This window comes from Lepidochelys olivacea (genome assembly GCF_965140295.1).
Source record: "Lepidochelys olivacea isolate rLepOli2 genome assembly, chromosome: 1".
Taxonomy (NCBI): Eukaryota; Metazoa; Chordata; order Testudines; family Cheloniidae; genus Lepidochelys; species Lepidochelys olivacea.
In genome coordinates this window covers 85,497,611-85,510,006 of record NC_140411.1, presented here as the reverse complement: position 1 = coordinate 85,510,006, position 12,396 = coordinate 85,497,611, and the positions used below count along the sequence as shown (strand labels likewise).

The 12,396-nt window shown below is 41.4% G+C and overlaps 1 long non-coding RNA gene across 1 annotated transcript; it reads left to right on the top strand.

The window, feature by feature from the left end:
* The first annotated feature begins 2,978 nt into the window (after window positions 1–2,978).
* LOC311515164 lies at window positions 2,979–11,837 on the top strand. Its single transcript, XR_014710068.1, has 3 exons — window positions 2,979–3,367; window positions 11,009–11,124; window positions 11,531–11,837. It is a non-coding gene; the product is annotated as an uncharacterized lncRNA (long non-coding RNA).
* The last annotated feature ends 559 nt before the right edge of the window (window positions 11,838–12,396 follow it).

The following is a 12,396-nucleotide window of genomic DNA, read 5'->3' as shown; positions in this document are numbered from 1 at the left end:
GACTGCTGTGCTGTGCAGAGCCAGGGAGAGAGGCAGGAGCTGATGTCAGGGGTGTCCTCCTCCCCCTGCCTCAGGGCTGGTTGCTTCCCACACGTGTCTGAACTTAGAGACAACATGCGGACACACTCACTCTCCCCCAACACACACACTGTTTCTCTCGCATACACACTCCCCCCCCACACTCTCTCACACACTTCCCCAACACACACACACTGTCTCTGTCTCTCCCACCCCCCATACACACACACACACACTTCAGTTGAAAAGTGGCTGACAATCTAGCAGGATGGCCATGGAATGATGAAACTGAGAAACCTGCATCCTGTGATGCTGCACCTGCCTCATGAGACATTGTAAATCCTTCCCAACACATCATGTGGCCAGTTGCACAGTGGGATAGCTACCCACAGTGCACTGCTCTCTGTGTTGATGCAAGAGCTGCTAGTGTGGGAGCATTCTGTCAACACAAGGAGCATTGTGTGGACATGCAACAGTGGCTTAATTAAAGCACTTTGATTAAAGTGGCATAACTTTTGGTGACAAAACTCTGCCCTGTAGATATAGCCTTAGTATCTACTTCTGGTTCTCTAACAATACAAGCCTACGGTTCAAGAACTCTAGACTATTTAACATGGCTTTGCTAACTATCTACAAGGAATAGCCCTGATTACTGTTTCAATACTTTTCTAATATATCCTTAAAGGTTGACTTTGGGTCACTCAGTCTGCTGGTTGCTTAATTCTCGCTGGCTCCGCATCACAGGGTCTTTTTCAGACTTCTTTGTATTATGCATTTCTCAGACTCCTAACTCCTTCAGTTTCACATATAGTTCACATACAGAACATCTTATAATTCAGGATATATATATATTATATGGAGAAGTTTCCAAACATTTAGGTATCTGTCCCATCTGTGTCCATTTCCTGCCATGCAGTCGTGCATGCTGTTAACAATGGAGCCTCTGGGCATTTGGATCAACAAAAGCTCCATTGGGCTACAGACAAAGGCCGGCTCTGGAGACTAAGAACAGAAGCTCTTCTGTTAAAATAGAGTGGGAAGCCTAGATTACCTGTTACAAAAGCTTAAATTACTAGTTCAGGTACCGGGGAAACATTATTGTAGGGCTCTATGCTTTTACAGAGTACATATGCCACTTTTATGGATGTGATCCTGGTGTCCAAGAAAATGGAGTTATTAATAAAGGCAATTTCTTATTACTGAGAGTTCTACACAGAAAAATTGCAAATTTATATTCAGTTACAGTTCCCATAGAAACCATAACTGAGCCACACTGCTTATGTCTATTAAGGAATTTGTTTATGTAAGGGGGATGAGATACGGTTTCTGTGGGAACCATAACTTTGACTTTGCTGACTTTTGTGTGTGTGTCAAATGTCACCCATAACTTTGCATTAATATATTCTGTATTTCATTTATGTATTGTATTTGCTGAATTGCATCCACCTGCTGTGTGATAAAAGAACCTATTGTAATGCATACACACAAGGGGATAGGACATGAGGTGCTGCAAGAACCTTAAGGCTGGATCAATCTTATGAATTTATTCTTACAATTAACTCTGTGTTTCTGCAGGTTTCTATATGGAATTAATAAGAAGTTGTGCACTATGTCTGCTCTGCTAGAGTGAATTTCACCAGCATAAGCCTCATGTTGGGAACTCCACCCTACAACCCGCGTCCCAGTAGTTAGCTTCTGCTTTGGGTTTATAAAAAAAAATGAAGTAGGGGGACAGTTAGGAAGCAGACCAACATTTACTTAAGTCAGGGCAGTCTCCCCATTGACTTCAAAAGCAATTGAAATATGTCCTCAATGAAGTTATTTTCAGTGATTTTTGAATTAAGTGACATCAAACTAGGAATGCCAAGGTCTTTATTATAGTAGAAAATAACTTTGATTTTCAGTAGAGAAGCATTCTGAAAACACTAAATTCATATACATTTCAGGTTTTGTTGTATTGGAGAGTTAAAAAGTGGGAGAAAAATGCCAAATGAATAAAAAGCCAGCAGACTACAGTGGAAGTGACTTCAGACAACTCAGACACAGCTCATGACAGAATTAGATTCTACAGGACAGATTCCGATATTCTTATACCAAATACTATCACAAGTGGTCCCATTGAAGTCAATGAATCAAACAACTCACAGAATAAGGTGCTAATAAAGTCAAGCAAGGCTACCAGAATCTGGCCCATAAAGATTACAGTGCACTGTGAAAATCTTGACATTTATCACACTGTGGGATTTACCATTAGTGAGGCATTTGCAGTTCCCCTATGCTTAGAATGAAGAGTACCTCAAATACCACAGGAAGTTTAATTACCATCAGCAGTAAATATCAAGATTTTAATGGCACCCACTGTACATTTACTATGAATGTGGGGGGAGGAGGGGAGTTTAACACAAGTCCAAGCTCTGCAAGCTCACTTCTATCTTAATGCATGTGTTATAGCACAGTTTACATCTTAACAGCTTTAAACATACTTTTTCTTGAGCTTTTATGTGCAATTCATGGAGATTTTAATCCTTTGCTGTCAGTAGTTTAATCAGCATGCTTGCATGTACTTAGCAATTTGTTGGGGAGTTCTGCAATTTATAATGTATTCTGCAGAAGTCTGCTCAGTAATATATGAATATTAGTATATATGCTTTTAATGACTACTGGCTGCTAATAATGCTATGTAAGCTGTTTCATTAATTGCTCTTCATGCACTTGTACGTACAGGAACTCCACAAAATTACAAACCATTGATTAATGCTATCATAAAAAAAACTTTAATATGTATAGTACCTGAAGAATGTAGGAGATATCTGAATTTTTAATTAAAAATATTGTTTTTATCTTCATCTATATAGAATCATAGAGTTAAAGGAGACTGCAAGGGTCATCTAGGCTAATCCCCTGCCAAGATGCAGGATTTGTGGCTAAACCATCCAAGACAGAGGGCTATCCAGCTGTGATTATTATCATGCTGTCTGCTGCATGGGAACAATGAGTTAACTTAGTCCCAGGTGGTTTTACACATCTCCAGGAAGACAAACAATGATCTAACTCAACTGCTGGTGCATAACAGACAACACAATAAATCCACTGCTGGAAGTCTACTTTCGACCCTCTTGGTGAGCTGCATAAACCAGACAGACCAGGTTCAGGGTCCTGAGACAGACAAAAGAGCTTGAATTGCATAAAAAGACTTTCAGTTACTTCAGGGGGAGAAATACGTACTGACGGTCGGACTGAGACAGAGGAAAGAGGTGCAGATTTTCTTTCCCAGCCCCACTGCTGGGGACTGTGGGTGCCTGAGAGAAGTGGGAAATACCTAAGCTGGCAAAGAAAGACTAAGGTTTAGGTAAGATAGGGTTTTTTTTTTCTGTTTTAATCTTTCCTCTGTTGATTATATTCCTATTGATAAATAAATACAACTTTGTTTTGGAGAGGTTGTATCATGTCACTACATTTTCAGACTGATCACAGGCTCCTGAAGGGAAGTCTATTTCATGGACCAAAGCCTGTTGGACTTTGTGATGGGATAGGGCTTATCAGTGGTGCCACCTAATGGTTAGGTCACTGGTCCCAGCTCTCCTCCATTTCTGGCATCCCATACCAGCTGTAATTCTGGTCCTGCAGCTTTCCCTCTTCTGATAGGCAGTGATTCAGTCCTCTGACCAGGTCACCACTTAAGTCTGTCCCCTTAGGGTAACAAAGTCCAACAAAATATATATGTCCAATGTCTCCACAAAAGGAAGAGTCACCTTGTGAACAGGATCATGGTTGGTAGGGGAGCCTGGGCCCTTCCTCTCCATCAGGCTCCAAGCCAGGTAGCTACAGAAGCAGCAATATCGAGCATTCAGCCGTGCTCTGAGGCTGACTCCCTGGGCCACTTCCTACCACTTACTTCCCCGGTCCAGGGTGTTATCACAATCTCACAAACAATCCAAGTTAATCCTTAAAGACAAGCTAGTCCCTCCTCTTGGGGGACCTACAGAGAGGTCCTCCTTACAGACCTCCTTTCCTGAAGCAAGGGCTCCCGCTGTACCCTTACGCAGGATCTCTCCAGATAGATCCGTCTTCCTATCCTATCTGCTATTTTCCCCTCTTATTGAGCTGTCTGGCTCTCTTTTCAACTCCTCCTCCAGCGAAGGCAGGTACAGTGGAGTGGGACCCAGAATTTCTCCTAAAATCTTCTATGCCAGTTTGGGGTTTATATAACTCATCACATACCTGCTGAGGATTCATGGTTGGTGAATAAGGGTGTTTTGACCTGGGGTTCCATTCTAAAATTAGGGTGAATTGTGGGATTCACCCTGAAAGAAATACAGGTGCAGGCCTGTCTCTTGGAAGAAGTACCCACAGAAGCTAGGATGCCAAAAGATAAAGCTGATGTTCCATCTGAACAAAAGACATATAGGTCCTAGAAACTGGTGGAAGATCCTTCTTTTGGACTTGCCAATAGTATGTCTAATTTTCTCCATTAACATGTTGGAACACCAGCCTGCAAATTTTTCTTTAGATAGTCTAATATTTACTGCATTTACAGAGCTTCCCCCCCGCCTTTTCTTTAAAGAAAAGTTTATACTGCACAAGTTGTTCACCAGCACATAGTTCATGTGACACTCACAGCTGTTACACAGAGCTCAAGTGACAGTTGCACTGATCATTTTCCCCACATGATGTTTGTTTACTTAAAGTTTATTTAATATCTTTACATCATTCACAAATATCAATAGATCTCAATTATTTATTTGATGTTGTTCAGGAACATGTTTTACTCACTTCCCCTATGTTATGGGACTATGTCATGGTGGCTTGAATGTGTAGAAGTAGTTCACATATTTGAGCAGATACTCCTGGAACCTGCTGAGACACCTGGGGACTGCGAATCCCACACATGCACCTAGGCACAGGTGAAAGTCAATGCCATCACTGCTAAACTGTTGTGGACATCAAAACAGCCAGAGACAAGTCCAGCATCAACTCTTGCAGGTGATGTCCACATGCGCTCCATCGTCCCAGTGATCTGAACTGTTCACAAGTAAATGAAGTCACTGCAGCTACAAAACTGGGGAAAAGAGTGGGAAAGGATGGCATCTATCCCAAGTTCCTGTATAACCTGCGACCACTGACATGGACATAGACAATGCAGCTTTCACCAACATACCGAAGGTGGGTGGCATCCTCTATGTGCAAAGAGAAGTCAAGGTCATTTCATTCCTAAATTCTGGAGTATTAAGTGAATAGTGCTTCATCTTTAAAACTGTGCTGAGTCAATTGCCAAAACAGCATTGAGGCAATAAAGCTAGGATCTGAAGCATGGAGAATGTGTGCTATCACCCCAGAACTGAAGGAAGAGTGCTGAGGCAAAAAGGCTGGGAAATCCAGAGGAAAATGCAGACAGACACACCATCTTTGGTGCACAAAGGCATTGAGAGAGACCAGCGATCAGTGACTTCGGGAGGAGACAACCGAGAAAGCTGCAGGAAACAAAGTTCAGTTAGAATATGTTTTATTCACTATTGCAGGATTAACAGAGAACAAAAAGGCCTATTAATTTTAATTTAAGATTGTTACCACTTGCATGTGGCTATACGAAGGAAACATGTAAGTATTTAAAAATTAGAAATAAACAGGAAAGGGAAGCTAGATAAATATATTCCAGTACACTCACGCACAGTTCATACAATGTCCTAAATAAGTATACATATGTAAAGTGTTACTTTACATATTTCAGAAACTGGACTCCATTTCCTAGTGGTAGGGTACTGATTATACCACTGCCTCATCAACCTGTCAGCTGATTAGTATATCATACATCTAAATAGTCATACTCACTCATCAGGAAAGTCCTATGACCTGTGTTATGTAGGACAAGATGATCATAGTGGGCCATTCTGGCCTTAAAATCTATGAATCTATAATCAGCAGAAGAATCGCCAAAGTTTCTTTAATGGGCAGCTTGTTATGGATGTACTTAAAATAAACTCTCAGACCAATATTTGATATATTGAAATGTAATCAAGTCCTGTAATATTGTTAGTTTTCTAACTCAGTGAGAACTTTACATTAGTTTTTATGGAGGAGTGGTTAACAACCCCATAGTTCAGGCTGTGCTGAGATTTACACTTAAAGCAGTACCAAAATACCTCTCTTTCCCACTTTAATGAAATAGTTTCATTACCAAATTTTGCACAATAACTCTTTAGAGGATAACAGAATGTTCTACACAGTTGCTTTTAGTGAAATATTTACAAACTTTTGCACAGGAAAAAAACATTTGTAAGTGCCCCCCTTTAACATTTTGCCCTGCTTTCTTCATAATTCTTGGGGTTCTTCTAATTACTCATCCTCATTCCCACTGTGACATTACATTCCATATGTTTATGGAAATATGCTTATGAGTATAAATATAATGTAACTGGAATATGCTTTATGCAAAAGGTCTCTTGTAAGGTATCATTACAAAGCTTATAATCTACTGAGCGGCTTCATCCTATTTGTATGAATGTATCATTCTTCTGTCTGAACCTAGAAATATGAAGTATTACTCTGAAGTCCTATTGTAACTATGCAAATTGTGGCCATTAATGGTGGCTTGGAATCTTGATGGCTCCCATTAACTAGGACAATTGGTTCTGAATGGCTCTGTTTACTCACAGGACAGCCCTGAAAGAATGGAGAATGAGGTTTTACAGTGACATGATCATGTCACCTGGTACTGGAATTCATCTTAAACCTGGTGCTTTTCCATGTAGAAGGAGAGTTGGGGATCCAGAGAGACAAAAGATTCCCACCTTGTTCCAAAGCTATAAAAGGAGGTGGAACAGAACAAACGGGGCTGCCAGTCCTAAGAAATCCCCTAGTTACTATCTGAGCTGGAACTAACAAGAACTGTACTGGGGAAAGGATTGGGCCCAGACTAAGAAGGAGTCTAGTCTGTGAAAGAAGCTTATTGGAACATCTCTGAGGATCAGATTTACCTGTATTCAGTTTCTTAAATGTATTAGGCTTAGACTTGCGTGTTTTGTTTTTCTTGATAACGTACTTTGTTCTGTCTGTTATTACTTGAAGCCACTTAAATCATACTTTTTATACTTAATAAAATCACTTTTGTTCATTAATTAATCCAGAGTAAGTGATTGATACCTGGGCGAGAAAACAGCTATGCATATCTCTCTATCAGTGTTATAGAGGGTGGACAATTTATGAGTTTATCCTGTGTAAGCTTTATATAGAGTAAAATGGATTTATTTGTGGTATGGATCGCATTGGGAGCTGGGTATTGGGGTGCTGGAGATAGGTGCCTTGTTGAGCAGTTTTTGGTTAAAGTCTTCAGCTTTGAGGGTGTGGTTCAGACCCTGGGTCTGTGTTGCAACAGACTAGTGTGTCTGGCTTAACAAGGCAGGGTTCTGGAGTCCCAAGCTTGCAGTGGAAAACGAGCTCAGAGGTAATTCCAGCACATCAGGTGACAGCCTCACGGGGGTCTCTGTGACTGAACCCACCACACCCACACACTCCAACTGACACACATGCTGATGAGCTCTCTGACATAGGCCACTTGAATGTGAAAGATTTAAGCAGTCCCCCCTTTTTTTCTAAAAGTAACTTTTGAGCTATGCAAATGTAAATGATGGGATAGCATAGATCTATCAGCTACTTCCATTTTCAAATGCTGCTAGACTGCCTCACAATCACCAAAGAAGTAGACTTGGGAGCAGGCAGTATGGTGTGGCAGGCAGAGGTAGCAGGGCTTTGAGGAGACAAGTAGTTATCTGAGATATGGGAGGACCTGGGGAAGAAAGAAGCTTGTATCAGGAAGCCTGTGATACAGTGAACCAGAACTCTATATGGGACCTGGGAGATACTTGACTCCCTTTGTTCTTCTAGCTTTTCCATATCATGAGTACATCCGATGCCTGGTCTACATTATGGGGGGGGGGGGGAATCAATCTAAGATATGCAACTTCAGCTACGAGAATAGCATAGCTGAAGTAGACATATCTTAGATCGACTTAGAATCACTTATTTCACGTCCTCGCGGCGCAGGATTGACGGCGGCCTCTCCTCTGTTGACTCCGCTTCCGCTTCTCGCCCTGGTGGAGTTCTGGAGTTGACAGCAGAACAATCAGGAATCGATTTATCGCGTCTACACTAGACACAATAAATTGATCCCCGATAGATCGATCACTACCCGCCGATCCGGTGGGTAGTGTAGACGTGACCCAAGACACTCCAAGCTATTGAACTACCAATTGGCAGTCTTAACACTGACTATAAATGTAATGCACCAATGCACACACAAATATGCAGATTTCAATTCTGTAATTACTACATAACCATTTATATCCATTTTTAACCAAACACTAACCTAGATCACCCGTACGGGAATTTTTATTTTAGAAAAATTCATTATTTGCAATCCAACACCAGACCTCACTGAGATCCACTCACACCAATGCAAAACCACACACACAATACAATGTATTAATGCCACACCAACCTTATATTAATATCACATACAAAAAATACCTTCAGTGAATGTTAAGGTTACAAAGTCAAGCATGCAAGAGTTAGGAAAAGCAAGTATTAAGGTTGCCTCTACAACCTTAATTGGCCTCTCTTGTGCATATGCATTATAATGCAGTGTTTAATTACATGATCATATACAATTTTTCCCCCCACTGGACTTCTATATCATTCAGTGCACAAGATGGATGATGTTCACTGAATGGATAGTTATTTAACATTTATTTTTTATCCTCATTATTCAGTGGGTAGTCACGTATCACATTAATACACACCATCTAATCTTCTGTTGAATGCAGAATTATTAATTTCCTCTTGGGTATTATGCTGCTTATTACTGTAGCATCTGAGTGCTTCACAAACATTAATGTATGTATCTTCATAACAGAGTTGTAAGGTGAAATGGTATCTTTCCCTTTGTATAGGGAACTGAGGCAGAGACAAATTAAGAACAATATTGTAAAATTTATCATTAATTTTGGATGGGCAGTTGCAGACACCAGGGAGTCTGATTTTTAAGTATTTAGCATTGGTATAGTACTTTATATGTTAAATGTGGATCTCCCACTGATTTCGAGTGTACTTGTGAGTGCTTAGCATTTCTGCAAACCAGGTCCCAGTTATCTCAAGTGAGGTACCCAGAAAATGAAGATCAATGTGAAAACTTTGGCTTAAGTGATTTGCCCAGCATCCCATGAAAACTCTGTGACAGAGACAGGGAAAGAATCCTGTTCTCCAGAGCAGCATTCAACAGCCTTAACCATGAGGCCATCCTTTCTGTTTCTATAGTTCCATGTCTCATCTACCATACACCTTCCCACTTCTGCAATAAATGATGCAGAAAGTTTACAGACAACGGCCTCAGTTCACTATGTAGCCCTGATTCATTCCCTGAGCTCTGTGCACCCCATGCAATGAATGAGGGAGGAAAAATAGCATGTGATTATGTAACTAAAAACTGCAACATAACCCATATGCACATGGAGACCAAATTAAGGTTGTAGGGCAACTTTATTATTAATTATTTGTATTATTAGAGTGCCTAGGAGTCCCAGTTATGGACCACGGCTCCATTGTGTAGGTTTTGCACAAGCACAGAACAAAGACAATTGCTGTGCCCCAAAGAGCTTACAATTTAAGTAAAAGAGAAGACACAGCCAAAGGACACAGATAGAGCCAAAAGGGGAGTACAAGGAAACAATGAGACAATACTGGTCAGCATTCTCTAACTTTGGAGTGCTTTACTTTGTAACCTTAGGAATATTTGTGACGGGATCCCGAGGGTGCAACCTGGGACCATGGGACCACTGTGCCTCTTTAACTCTCCAGCCTGGGCTGTCTCTCACAATGCTTTGCTTGTGACAAGCAGCAAGCCCTCCCAACCCCCCACCCACCGGCGCTGTTACCACTCAGCACAACCGCTTGTGGAGCCCCACACCCAGCTAGATTGCATGAATGCTCCCAGAGCCACTCATGAATCACAGAGTAGGCACCAGCCAAATCCCCCCCCCCCCAGCTCCCAGCCTTGCACCTCAAGAAAATACCATCTTGCACTACTCCAGACGACCAGTGCAAATTTATTAATTGGTTCGCCACTTCACCAATGGAAAGTGGATACACACCAGCCTTTGCAAAACTGAGAAGATTACCAAACACTTCAGGTAAACTCACTGTAAAGATAAACAGTAAAACAAGTTTATTGACTACAGAAGATAGATTTTAAGTATTTATAAGTGATAGGCAAAAAGTCAGAGTTACCAAAAGCAAATAAAATATAAGCATACAGTCTAAACTCTCAACTCTATTAGACTGGGCAACATCTAGATAAAGCAGTGTTTCTCACCCCACAGGATATTGCAGTCCTTAGTATACAGTCCTTAAACCTGGGCCAGTCCCCTCTGTTGGAGTCTTCAGAGTGTCCTTGTTGCTTGCAGCGTAAGTGGGAAGAGGAGAAAAGGCCAAGCATGTGGCCACTGTGTTCTGTTTTATATCCTTAGTCCATGTGCTTGGAGAACACAAGTCCAGGCATGTCTGGTGGGCATTGCTAAGTCCCCAGGGAAAGCTGAGCAATTCCTCTGGTGTTGCCTTATGCAGGTGAGTCATTGAATTGTAGCTCCCTTGCTGTTGACAATGGCTGTTGATTTTTGTTTGACACTTTGCCTCGGCGTTGGCTACTTTTTTCTGTTGTCTCTGGGGAGCTAATATCTGGCTGATTCCCCAACTTATAGCATGTTTTAGTGACAACTATACAACACAATCTCATAACTTCATATGCACTAAAGATATACATATTTAGATAGAACAGTGGGTTTCAGCAGTTCGTAACCTTTCCCTGATACCACACATGACATGCTTTATATGCGAGATCACAATTATATATCAATGAGGAATATGGGGGCTACAGGACGCTCCCCCAAGGTATAGAATGCCACAATATTATTTTAATGTAATTTTTATATATGCAATTTAGATTTTTAAAGTAGATCACTGAGCTAATAAACTCCAGGATGTGGAACCACATGGCTCATCAGTGGAATTGGAACCTTTACATGTACTGCACAGACCTCTACCACTTCAGCTAACACAGTAAGTGTCAGCAGCAAACTGTTATCCTTTATGTGGGTCATCCCATACACTTTGCCCATGGGTTGCACAGATACTCGCAGACAGCAGAGGAATGTTGGGACCCAGAAATCCTGAGTCCCACTGATGTTTCAAGAGGAGAGTGTTCTCTAGTGGTTACAGACCATTCTCCAACCCCCTGCTTTTATACCTCTCTTCTCACTAGCCTGTTTGCTCCCCCTCTGATCCCCCATTTCCTATTCCCTCTCTCCCACACTTTCATCTCCCATCCTGCCCCAAAGTCCCTTCCCCACTTTTTGCATTTATGGGCAAATTTTTGCAGGCTACTTCCTCTTCCATGCTACTTGGACATCAATAGGGGAGGGGGGCTGAGACCAATGGAGAGACTGTCTCCCTACTCTTTTTTCAGGTGCTCAGTGCCACAGCAGCCCACAGCAGTGAGAAGGAGCAATTTCAGCGAAAGGCCTGCTTAGTCCCATGCTGGACCATCCTCAGATTTGAGAGTGGAGCATGCTCAGTGTGATGGCAAAAAAACCTCTGGAAAGGCATGCTCAGGAGAGGTGAAATGTTCAGTGATTTTTCTTCCCGAATTCTAAGAACCCACTCCTAAGCATGGGCAAATAGGACTTTGAGAGGTTTATAATTTGTCCAAATGCAGATGACATCTTTCTGACACCAAGGTGAACCTATTACCAAATTTCAAGACCCTGCTCCAACGCATGGAAGTGTAGAAGTTTCAATGTAAAAAACTTAACATGAGCTCAACCTAATAAATGGCTTAACTGCTTTTGTTGGAACTTCCTTCTTTCCTGAGGCAGACATCTAGCATGTAAAAAAGTCAGCCCAAATAGTTAAGTCTGGTAATGGTATAAGCAACTAAAAATAGGGTCTTATAATGCAAAGCATTAGACAAGCTTACTATTGGCATCACTGCCAGCTTCACCCTCAGCCATTATACATAGATTCATCCAATAAACATTTTCTGAGTTCAAGGGTGTCCAGGATGAGGGTGGAGACTTTTGGGTTGTGGGAAGTAGAATGGGAGCAGTTGGGTTTGAGAAGAGGAATTGATGAGTGGAGGATAGCTGGGATGTTGAGTGAACAATCAATTTCCTTGCTTCCTTGGTTTGTATTGAGTGGATACAATGTCTGAAATCCCTAAGTTAAAGTCATTTGTTTTGGAATTTTGTACTCTGTATTTCAGTATTCAGTATAGTATTTCTCTATGAATAAAATGCCTGGTTTAAAAAAAAAACTTTAAAAGATTTAGTCCAG